This window comes from Pongo abelii, chromosome 7 (genome assembly GCF_028885655.2).
Source record: "Pongo abelii isolate AG06213 chromosome 7, NHGRI_mPonAbe1-v2.0_pri, whole genome shotgun sequence".
Classification (NCBI taxonomy): Eukaryota; Metazoa; Chordata; class Mammalia; order Primates; family Hominidae; genus Pongo; species Pongo abelii.
This window is the reverse complement of record NC_071992.2, coordinates 115,562,071-115,575,146: the sequence shown is the minus strand read 5'-3', so window position 1 is coordinate 115,575,146 and position 13,076 is coordinate 115,562,071. Positions and strand designations below refer to the sequence as shown.

General features: G+C 38.1%; 1 protein-coding gene across 16 annotated transcripts in view; it reads right to left on the bottom strand.

The window, feature by feature from the left end:
* The window catches only part of VPS13B (vacuolar protein sorting 13 homolog B), a 916,166-nt gene that overhangs the window by 261,877 nt on the left and 641,213 nt on the right, over window positions 1-13,076 (bottom strand). The gene's annotated exons all lie outside the window — the stretch shown is intronic.

Sequence of the window (13,076 nt, the reverse complement as noted above, 5' to 3'; positions counted from 1 at the left end):
TGTGCCTCTGTAATCTCAGCTACTCGGGAGGTGGAGGTTGCAGTGAGCTGAGATTGCACCACTGCACTCTAGCCTGGGAGACAGAGCGAGATTCCACCTCAAATAAATAAATAAATAAAATAAAATGTGGCATGATTAAATCAAGCTAATTAACATATCCACCATCTTATCATCTTGCTTATTTATCTTTTTTTTTTTTTGAGACAGGGTCTGGCTCTGTTGCCCAGGCTGGAGTACCTATTATTTTTTTATGGTGATACATATGAAATTTAGTCTGTTATTTTGAAATATATAATACATTATTATTGACCACAGTCACCCTGTTATCCAATAGATTCTCAAAACTTATGCCTCTTGTCTATCTGAAAGTCTGTACTCTTTGATCAACAACTCCCCATCCCCTCCTTTCCCCTACCCTCTAGCCTGGGGTAATCAATCATTCTACTTTCTACTTCTGTGAGTTCAACTTTTTTAGATTTCACATGTGAGATCGTGCAGTATTTGTCCGTGCCTGACTTATTTCACTTAGCACAATGTCCTCGAGATTCATCCATGTTATCACAAAAGACAGAATTTTCTCCTCTTTTTAAGGCTGAATAGTATTCCATTGTTGACATATACCACATTTTCTTTATCCATTCATCTGTTGATAAACACTTAGGTTGACTCCTAGCTATTGTGAATAATGCAGCAATGAACATGGAAGTGCAGATATTTCTTTGGCATATTGATTTCAGTTCCTTTGGGTATATACTCAGAAATGGATCACATGATAGTTCTATTTTTAGTTTACTTTAGGAACTTCCATACTCTTTTCCACAATGGCTGGACGCATTTACATTCCCACCAACAATGCATAAGAGTTCCTTTTTCTCTGCATCCTTGCAAACTTGTTACCCTTGATATAATTTTTCAATATATGCTTTGAGATAATAATTCATCTACTTAAAGTGGATATATAAATGTGCTTTTTGTATATTTAGAGTTATACAACCATCACCACAATCAATTTTAGAACATTTTATCACCCCCTCCAAAGAAACCCCATACCCATTAGCAGGCACTTCCCCTACTACTCCACTTCCCCCACTTCCTGTGACCCTGAGGTAACCAGAAATCTACTTTTTGTCTCTATGGCCTTGCTTATTGTAGACAATTCAAATAAATGCAGCCATATAGTATGTAGTCTTTAATGACTAGCTTCTTTGTACAATGTTTACAGGGCTCATCCATGTTATAACATGTACCTCATTCTTTTTTATGGTCAAGTAATATTCTACTGCATGGTGCACTACACTTTATTTATCTATTCATTAGTTGATGGATACAGGTTGCTTCTGCCTTTTAGCTACTATAAATAATGTTGCTATCACATGTACAAGTTACTGTGTTGGACATATGTTTTCATTTCATCTAAGATCACAAAAAATTATTCCTATGTTTTCTTCTAAGAGTTTTATAATTTCAGTTCTTACATTTAGGTCCTGATTCATTTTGTGTTAATTTTTGCATATGGTATGTGGTTTCCTCTAATTCTGTTTATTTCTGTAAAGTCAGTATTACTGTCACCTCTTTCTTTCCAGATTTTAGTACTGTCGTCTTCTTTTTCATAATCAGACTAGCTAAGAGTTGTCAATGTTGCAGTTTTGTTTTTTTTTTAGGAACTTATTTTATTGCCCAGGCTGGAGTACAGTGGCGTGACCATAGCTCACTGCAGCCTCGGCTTCCTGGGCTCAGGTGATCCTGCCACCTCAGCCTCCCAGGTAGCTGGGACTATAGGCCTGTGCCACTATACTTGGCTAATTTTTTGTAGAGACAGGGTTTCATTATGTTGTCCAGGCTGGTCTTGAACTTTTAGGTTTAAGTGATCGCCTGCCTCAGCTTCCCAAAGTGTTAGGATTACAGGTGTGAGCCATTGTGCCTGGTCTATTGTTTATTATTATTATTATTAACATATAAGAAACAGCTTCTCACTATGTTACCCAGGCTGGTCCTGAACTCCTGGACTCATGTAACCCTCCCACCTCAGCCTCCCAAAGTGCTGGGTTGCTGATCTTTTTGAAGGACCAAATTTTTTAAATTTTCTCCACTGCTTTTCTATCCCCCTTTGATATTTTACAAAGGCCTTTGGGAAAGTGAAGAGTTTGAGGTTAAGTAAATAGCAGTTTCCCACCCATCCCACTTTTAAATAAATGACCACATGTCTTGGATGGCCTGAAACAATCCTATTTCATGAGTATTGTCTTGACTTACTTAGTAATAATTTATTTTATTCTAAAAATTTTCCTGTTTAGATGATAATATACATAGTTACCCTAGCAGAAGCTCTGGTCTAAAACTGTGGACCTCCTGCATGTTATATCTAACTTCCTCCCAGCCTTTTCTGTTTGTATGTTCTCAGGCTTTAATCCCAGCACTTTGTGAGGCCGAGGTGCGTGGATCACCTGAGGTTGGGAGTTCGAGACCAGCCTGACCAACATGGAGAAACTCCGTCTCTACTAAAAAACAAACAAACAAACAAACAAAAATTAGCTGGGCGTGGTGGCGCATGCTTGTAATCCCAGCTACTCGGGAGGCTGAGGCAGGAGAATCACTTGAACCCGGGAGATGGACGTTGTGGTGAGCTGAGATTGTGCCATTGCACTCCAGCCTGGGCAACAAGAGCGAAACTCCATCTCAGGAAGGGGAAAAAAAAAAAGCAAAATTAGGACAAGGACAACACAAATATCAGTTCAAAGAGACACTTGCAGTCAGAATGGTAGAAAAGAAAGAGGATTTTGAGCATGCTCATTAACCAACAAAAAAGTAAAAGGATTAGTTTTCACTTGTCTCACTCTCTGTACTTTTTATTCTTTTATAAACAAGTGCAAACTATGGCTGAGGTTGAAGAACTGCTGTGGATAAAGCAGCCTGTACCCACAGGTTACCAACTTTCCCTTGGGGTTAGAACCCTGTATTCTATTCTCCAACTGTGCTTCTGCATACACTTTTCCACAATGTAGATGGTATGCCCCAGTACAATGCCATCCCTTTGAAGGTAGAGGTATTTCCCTTCCCTTGAAAGAAGGGGTCCAGTTCTAAGGGCTTCACAAAAAATAGGGATTATACTCTACCTATTTGCCACCTGCCTCCCATCCCCAATCAGTGTACTCAATCTATCAGATGCCAATAATTCACTTTCCATTCTGTCTGTCTGTTTCACAGTCTGCCCTAGGCCCATACTCTCCAAGGAGCTGGAGATAGTTCTGTGAGTCCATCTATCTTCAGCACTTCTCTTCCTAACATAGTTGAAGGCATACTGCAAACAAACAAATACATTTTGTCAGTTATTGGAGTGTACTTCACTCACAACAGGCATCAGAGAATTGTATACCCAATATTTCTAGAAGTGCCCTTCACTAATCAAAGAGAATTAAACATATTTTAAGATACTTTGTTTTAATCCTAAAGTCTTTTGCACATGCTTTATTAATTTGGAAATCTGATCGGTTGTGTTGACCTGATTACTGCATGTTATTCAAAAACTTCATTTTATTTTGGTCAAAGGTGCTTATTTTTTTTCATGCCATAGTGGTCTTTGACTTTATTTAAAAGGGGATATTTTAGAAACTGAATGAAATTTTAAAATACTTTCAAGAACTTGTTTGTTAACACGAATCTGCTTGACATCAAAGTTAAATCACAATGAAAAACCTGGCATGTTCAAGGTTTTCACTGGAACAAAAATGTTCCTTAAAAGTGGGGGGAAATATTACTGCAATAAAACACAATGATGAAATAAAGCTTCCTTAACACTGTAAAGACAGTGGGACAGTGACTCAAGGCACTGGCATATATTTTATTTTGATAATGTAGTTCACAGAATAGCAGCTGACTTTATCCTTAGGAACACATTTTACAAATAGCAGCAATGGATTTTTAGGCCCGGCTACACCTACCAGGAAAATGACGCAACCATTATTCACCTCTTCCAACTATGGTTTTTACTGGCATCTTCTATGAGTTACACTTTGGCACTCTTCTAAACATCATCAGGCCACAAGCTCAGTCTAAATCAAATATTTTTACAAACTAAACAATCCAGTGCTAAAAACTACCTAAGTTACAAAGATCTAAAGCCGTTTCCATTCCAAGGAATGGACTATTTTATACAGAAAAATGTTCTTACTACATTAAAAGAAAAAATAGTACTTTAAACCAAAAGAACTGGGCTGGCCAGAGCATCAGAAAAAATCAAACCTATACTGGCCACCAACTGACATACATAATCCACCAATGACATTTTCCAACCTCTGTATCCCATCTACCCACATAATGAATTATCTAGGCAAGTTAGTTCATTTGCTATTGGGTCAGTTAAATTGGGTTCACACAGCAAAAAAAAAAAAAAAAAAAAAAAAAAAAATATATATATATATATATATATATATATGTTTCATAGACATAGCCTTTACCTTTAACTCTAACTGACAACCTTGCAAATGTGAGCCCCTTTCACATTACTATTGCAAAAGAACAAGTGCATGTTCTTATGATGATAAATGAGTACCATTATCTCTGCATGTAGAGAGTATCTGATTTTCAAAAAGCTGAGGGAAAGTATATAAGCAATGCTGGCAAACTAACCTACTAAAGCCAGTGAAACTTTCATTTTCCCTACACTTGATCTCAGCCAAAAGGCCAAGAAGTGATTGAATATACCCTTTCCAGTGGCTTCAATTATCTTCCACTTCTACCATCTCTATCTGTAGTTTTACCACATAAGGGTTTGTATTGGTCAACTGCTGCCAGAACCAGCACAATATTACCTCCTCAATAAAACTGTAACTTCTTTGCTTAGAGGTGATTCATTAATTATATCCATCATTTACTTATTTAACAAATTAGTAGTGAGCCCCTACTATGTGCCCAGTAATTTAAGGCACTGGGTATATACCAGTAAAAACAAAAAACAACAACAAAAAACTCTCCTTGTGGAGCCTATATTACGAGGAGGTAAGGAAATGACACAAATAAGTAAATAATATGCAGTATGTTAGTAGATTATACATGGTATGAGAAAGACAAGAGCAGAGTAAAGGAGATCAGGAAGGGTTCTACGGGAAGACTGCAGTTTTAAATAGGGAAGTCATGGTAGGCCTCATCAAGGAGGAGACATTGAGTAAAGACTCAAGCTGCTGGGAAAGCACCTTTGCAAAGGTCTGGTGGCAGGAATCACAAAAGACATGCTCAAGGAACAGCAAGGAGGTCAGTGTGATGGACAATATAGTAGAAGAGGAGGTCAGAGAGTGATGGAGGGGTTAGATCTCATAGGGCCTTGAAAGCTATCATTGTCAAGACTGGCTTTTCTCTAAAAGAAGCAGGACTCCCTGAAGAAAGCTTTTAAGGGGACAAGAGAATCACTTGACTTAGGTTTTAAACGGATCACTCTGGCTGCTGTGTTGAGAATAGGGTACAAAAAGGAGATGAATTATGAGGCTACCTTAGTAATCTAGGTGAGAGATGATGGTAACTTGGAACAGAGACCAACAGTGAAGGTAGTGATAAGAAGTCAAATTCTGGATATATTTTGAAGTTAGAGCCAAGAAGATCTCCTGACAGATTAGATACAACGTCTAAGAAAGAAACAGGAGGTGAGTATAAACTCATATTTGGCCTTAGCAACTGGAAAAGGGTGTTGTCAATGACTAATATGAGAAAGACTATGGATGTGGTAGGATTGGAGAAAGGGAAAAATCAGGCGTTCCATTCTGAACATGCTAACTGCATACAGTGAAATGCCATAATCTTTGCAATAAAATTTCAGTTAATTTTCCTCATCATAAAATTATTTGTAGATTAAAAATGAATCTGTGCCCTTTTGTTTTTCAGGCATTCAACGTAAAATTGTGTTGCATATCTCATATAAAATACCTTGTATCCATTACAGGATACTACTTCTCTCACTGGGTAGTTGGAAATTCTAGTCTACTAATTAAGCATTAAGGAAAATTCCTGCTTGCTTTCCACTTACCAAAAATAAATATGCTCATAACTTCTTGTCCCCTAGATTCAAGAATAAAATAGCTCTGTAATCAGTGTCAGAAGACCTGGAGACCAAACCTTGGCTCTTCCACTTCCCTGTTATGGGACCGTAATCTCTGCAGCTCTCACTGACAACATAAACTGGAGAAAATGCCTACTTTACAGGGATGGTGTGAGATTACATTAAATGATGTAAGTGAAAAAATTTCATGGATTGTAAAGAGCTATACCAATGTTAGCAGCTACTAATCTTGTCTCTAGCCTTGCAAAAAATTTGCACAAGACTTTTTAATGGTTTTTGCTCATTCATTCATTGATATATCCTACCATCTTACAAAATGGAATGAATGTTTGAGACCAGCCTGACCAACATGTTGAAACCCCGTCTCTACTAAAAATACAAAAAAGCCCGGTGTGGTGGTGAGTGCCTGTAGTCCCAGCTACTCGGGAGCGTGAGACAGGAGAATCGCTTGAACCTGGGAGGCGGAGGTTGCAGTGAGTCGAGATGGTGCTACCGCACTGCAACCTGGGTGACAGCGAGACTCTGTCTCAAAAAAAAAAAAAAAGAAAGAAACAAAACAAAAAACAAACAAAAAAAGGAATGAATGTAGATAAGAGTCTTTTGAGGAATCTCAAACTGGCAAAAAACTTCTGATAAGTTTTCTAGGGGTTTCTTCAGTCTTTCTGCCCATGCCTTTCTAAGAGCTTTCTAGACAAAGGTTACAAAAATAACTTATCTTACATAAGTCAGATTCCGTTACAGCGAATTCTGCAACAAGACAATCACTAAAATGAAAGAGGAAAAAGGCCCTGGTAAAGTAATAGGAGTTAGCATGATAAAGCAATTAAGCAGTGAAGAGTGGGCTATATTACGTTATAAAAAAGTGAACTGGGCTGATTCCAAAGTGCTAGGGTCAAAACAGAGCAGACTCTTAACAGATAACCTGTTGGGGACAAGAAGATTATATATAGCAGGGGAGGGAAAAGAGAGGGCAATGGGGATTAATATCAAGGTCTTGTCCTAACTATTGTCAATTTACTTTGTAAAAATTTTGGTCTGACCTTGATAGACCTTCATCCTTATTTATGGAGAAGAGAAGGGAATGCAAGTAACCTTTCTCAATTATATCTCCATACACAGAGAGACTGGGGGATTTTGCTGACAAACGCAAAAGGTGGAGTCTAAGTTTCTTGTTAAATCTTAGTAAGTTAGCAGCAGAACAGTGACTTGTGTTCTTAAACCAACAACAAAATTCTGTGGGAAATAATCTCAATCTTTAACAACTTCTTCCTAACCCTAACTAAAGGAGTCTGCAAGATTTATGAAGATCCTCTAGTTTTTCTTTCTCCAGTATGCTCTCAGACACATGGCACTTTTTTTTTTTGAGATGGAGTTTTGCTTTTGCTGCCCAGGCTGGAGTGCAGCAGCACACTCTCAGTTCACTGCAAACTCCGCCTCCCAGGTTCAAGCGAATCTCCTGCCTGAGCCTCCCAAGTAGTGGGATTACAGGTGCACATCACCACACATGGCGAATTTTGTATTTTTTCTTTTAGTAGAGACAGGGTTTCACTAGGTTGGCCAGGCTGGTCTCAAACTCCTGACCTCAGGTGATCCACCTGCCTCAGCCTCCCAAAGTGCTGGGATTACAGGCGTGAGCCACTGCACCCAGCTGACACATGGCACTTCTTATCATGTGCCATAATTATTTACTGAGAGGGGTGTCTTCTGATCTAAGATGTGAGCTCTCTTGAGGTTGGGAAAGTATTTTATTTATCCTTATAACCACAGAGCCTTTGGCACATACATAATGGGAACTCAATAAAGGTCATTTTCCTGGTTCTCCTTCTATGCACAGCTTTCCCTCCCACCCTTATTTCTCAGTGGCTAACTCCAGAGCTCTTTCAGTGAGATCTCATACATATTTCATTATACTTTGGTGCTGTAGGCTGCCCACACAAAAGTTAAGGCCAAGGAGTTTCAATGCAGGAAGCCCAGTATTTTAGACTGTGTATTTCCTCATAAAGAAATGGAATGCTTGGGACATAAGAGGAAAACATCATTCCAGCAATTCACCTGAACTGGGTTAAACTTACTGCTGTCTTAAGAAGAATTTTGGTTTCTAGTTCTCTTGAGTCACCCACAGTGGTTTTTATTGCAACACTTTCATTCTTGTAAACTTATTTTTTTCAATGTCATCATGAAAATTTTCAAACACACAAAAACTTGAAAGAATTTTATAGTAAGCATCCTACCTACATTCTCTAATGAACAGTTTCTTGTCTACTAATTTTAATAATAACTATTTAGGGATAGCACAGGCCTCAGCAGGAGAAAAAGGAACTTTCACTTATTGTTTATAATTTCAAAAGTAAAAAAAACCATTAATAACAGCTATATTTACTTATTGAAATGTATACTATGTGCTAAGTTCCTTGCCTACATCATCATCATTATTATTATTATTATTACTATTATTATTATTTTGAGACAGGGTCTTGCTCTGTCACCCAGGCTGGAGTTTAGTGGCACAATCTCAGCACACTGCATACAACCTCCACTTCCCAAGCTCAAGTGATTCTCCCACCTCAGCCTCCAAAGTAGCTAAGACTACAGGCATGCACCACCACACCCGGTAATTTTTAAATTTTTTGTAGAGACAAGGTTTCACTATATTGCCCAGGCTGGTCTCAAACTCCTGAACTTAAGCAATCCTCCTGTCTTGGCCTACCAAAGTACTGGGATTGCAGATGCAAACTCCCATACCTGGCCAGACTACATTATTTTTAATCATTATAAAATTCTTGTGGGGAAACTGAGGCACAGAAGAGCAGTTAAGGAACCTGGCCAAGTGCCAGAAGAGGTCTCTGAAAGCTAGTCTTATGTCAAAACTTACACTATTTTAACTATTCTACATAATTCTAAAAGCCAGATAAGGAAAAAACAAGACAATTGATGCAGACATTAATCATTACCTACTCACCATACATTCTACTTTCCCCTACCCTACGAGAAATCTAATTTTTCACAGCACCCCCTTCTCCCAGCCCATGTGTCTCAGGGAAATATGCAGCAACCTCCAGGATGCAGGGGTGGAATTGGGTCTAAGGGTGATCTTCCTTTCCTTTGGTTCAGAAACTCAAGCCTAAGCCATTCAGATATGGCACTGCTTAAATCATAGGGCTTGGTTCAGGAATGGCATGAGATATAATTTGGTCTAATAAAACATGGGAAGAGGTTTTCTCAAGGCTTCTGGGAAGGAAGCTTCCTCATGCTTATAAGGCAGCTTTGGGAAACAACTCGGCCACTGTGAAGTGCAGACATGTACATAGGAACTATTATAGCCACAACACCACCATGAGGAAAGCAGCCTAGGATGAAACCAACATATCAAGGACAGCAGAGCAGAGAGAGTTAGGAGAAAAGAAGCTGTATTCAACTGAGATCATTCTGGAGTCACCTCTGGGTTTTACAAGAGCTAAGAGAGCTAAGACATTTCCTTCCTGTACAATACTCTAGGTTTTCTGTAATTTGTAGCCATAGGCATCAAAGCTGATTAAAAAAAGCCACTAAAAGAATAATACTTTAAAGAAAAAACAAATAACTAAAAGAGAATGAGGTCAAAGGATTATATTCAGAGAGGTATGAAGGGTCTATTGAGTTGGGCAGGCTACAGAAAATACCAGATAATCTGTGGAATTCCATTCTCAGAGTTAAGTTTAGCAGCACCGGCAGTTGTCTGAGGTTGCTCATGGACAGAACTCTTAGACTTTCCCTTGTGAACAATTCTAACATTTCCATCAAAGATCATATAGTAATGAATTCTAATCAAGCTATAAAAAGTCTAGATGAGTTCTTGCCAGCAGTCCCAAACATGCAGACAACCACTTTGTCACTCAATTCCAATATTTTTCCTTGTGCTTTTGAGAATGCAATTAACAAGGATTCAGCAGACCTAGGTTCTAGTTCAGGCTTTACTTGATTACCTTTGTCATTTCAACTTTCTGTGATTTGGTTTCTAAACCTGAAAATTCCTGGGATTGCTCTGAGAAACAATTGACAGAATATATTTTTTTTGAAATGTACACATGAAGAATTATTATAAAGGAAATATATTAATAGTACATTTGCTACTGCTTACTGGTATCAAGGCTTTTTTATCAGTCACTATTATATAAGAAACATGCTAGAAAACTGTCACAATATCACACAGAGGAAAAGTACATCATTTGCCCTTTTTCTCTTACCCTTCCCAGTTGTTTGGAGCATGGTACTGATGGAGCAAACTGCAGTTCTCCATGAGGTTATGTCATTGTTAATATTTATCACAATAGAAAGGAAAGTACAGCTTACCAGGATGGGTACATTTTTCTGGGAATAGAGTATCAGAAAAAAAAATTAACAGCTGAGAGGTCATGAGTGAGCTGCAAGGGCTGGGTATGAGGTTGATAACCAATACAAAGAGGAGTGGAGAGGGAATGGACAACACATTTCTTCTACTTCACAATTTTGCCTGAGCAGGGACTGGCACCGTTTATACACTTTGCCATCTTAAAACAACAAAGCCTAGCATAAATTAGGGTAGAAAAATTGTTTAGAAATCTTTCAGTGTAACGGATGTCTAAGTATAGGCTTATATTGTTCTCTTGTTCCTTACAGGAGTTACACTTAATTCTGTCCAAAGCAAGTTATGCGTTAAAACAAAAAACAAACAAACAACAAAAAAACAAAAACAGCTGGGTGTGGTGGCTCACGCCTGTAGTCTCAGCACTTTGGGAGGCAAAGGCGAGTGGATCACCTGAGGTCAGGAGTTCGAGACCAGCCTGGCCAACCTGGTGAAACCCCATCTCTACTAAAAATACAAAAATTCGCTGGGCGTGGTGATGCATGCCCATATCCCAGCTACTCAGGAACCTGAGGCAGGAGAATTGCTTGAATCCGGGAGACAGAGGTTGCAGTGAGCCAAGATGGAACCACTGCACTGCAGCCTGGGCGACAGAGCCTGACTCCATCTCAAAAACAAACAAAATACAAACAAACAAAAAACCCCCAAACAAATAACCCAAAACCTAGGTTTTACTATTTCAAAGTAATATTATTTGCATATGCTTCACACAATCAACCTTCATTTTTAGGCTTACAATAGATCATCTATGTGAGAAATTATTTTTGAGGTACAGGAGAGATGCAATTCTTAGCTCCCAAATTTACTCATCTGAATTGTCAAATCTTATGACTTTTCAATTTTTGTGTATATGTGTATCTGTGCTGATATTTTTAAAATTTAACTTATAATCTGCCTTCATGTAATATGGTACCACTTTGCATATAGTCTAAGAATCTTACAACTATACATCTCCGTTTCTCCTCACTCAGCTTTTGTACTATTGTCAGACATTTTGCTTTCATATATGTTATTAACCCCCAATATATTATTGTCACTTCAGTCAATTATTTCAAATACATTTTTGTAATGTGGAGGAAAAAGTCCTTTATAGTTATTATTCCCAGTTTTCTTCATTCTTTTGTCTAGAGACAGATTTCTATCTGGTGTATTTATTTACAGACAGGATTTCTGGTGCAATCTTGGCTCACTGCAACTTCCACCTCCCGGGTTCAAGTGATTCTCCTGCCTCAGACTCCTGAGTAGCTGGGATTACAGGCACCCGCCACCATGTCCAGCTAATTTTGTATTTTTAGTAGAGACGGGGTTTCACCATGTTGGCTAGGATGGTCTCAATCTCCTGACCTTGTGATCTGCCCACCTCTGCCTCCCAAAGTGCTGGGATTACGGGCATGAGCCACGGCGCCCGGCCATATCTGGCATTCTTATACTTTCTTGTTAACATCATTTCCCTTTCTCCATATTTTCTGCTGGTGAAATGCCTATTTATCTTTCAAAGTTCACCCTAAGTGTTACTTCCTCTTAAACCTCTTGAGATACCTCTCCTCCACCCCTATAGGCAGAACTGATCATTTCCTTGTCTCTGCTCTTCAGTCCTTTCTTTATACATCTATTACTCATTATCTCGTGAGATTTTTTAAAAAAATTATCCATCTAGGTAGTAAATTCCTTTATTATCTGGCATAGTAAATGTACAATAAATATTTGTTGCATGAAATAAATGTCCAGAGACTGGACCTCAGCATCTCAAGATATAGGCTCTTCTTCTCCCTCTCCCTGCCAAAATGATAAAGTCAAAATTAATTTTTAGCTAAAACAGAGTAAAATAATACAGCAATTTTAAACTTGGTGATAATAATAATCATGGCCCCAAACTATAAATTCCTGGGGCCTTCTCCAGACCTACTGAATCTGTAGAGGAGATTTTTAACTCATTTGAATGAGCACTCCTGATGATTATCATCATAGACTAGGTTCAGAAAACACCTACCTATATATATATATATATATGTCTATGTATATATTGCCTATAATATACATATATACTAGCATTGCATAAAAAAGACAATAAACAATTGAAAGAAAGTTGGACTTCTAGAATGAATCATTACAATAATAATATTCCAAAAATAATCACTGAATTCTTGAACTGAAAGGGGCTTTAACATTCACATGTCACAACTCCCCTTGCCAGCAGGAAACAGGCCAGAGAGGTAAAGTGACTTGACCATGATTCCATCAGGTGTGGCAAAACAAATTTTATAGAAATTTATCTGATTTTTAGTTCAGATTAATGGAGAATCCAAAAGAAATCTAGAAAGTGATCCATTATAAACTGCCAAAACATATTTAAGTATACACTTTTCCTTATCAGCAGAATAAAGAGTTTTTAAAAACTTATAAATTAATCTATGGTAGCAGATTCTAGCAGTGATAACTACTACAACTTTTGAGGAGTGTCTACTAAATGCCAAGCTTAAGTGTTTGTTTTCAATGAGCATAATTTCAGCAAGGCCTCACAATAAGATTAAGGATTAAGGAGTACTATCCCAAATTTATAGACTGGGAAACAGGCTCAGAGGAATCACAGAACTTGCTGTCTTTCAAGCCAGTAAGTGGTAGCGCCAGGATTAGAAAACAGCTTTTCTG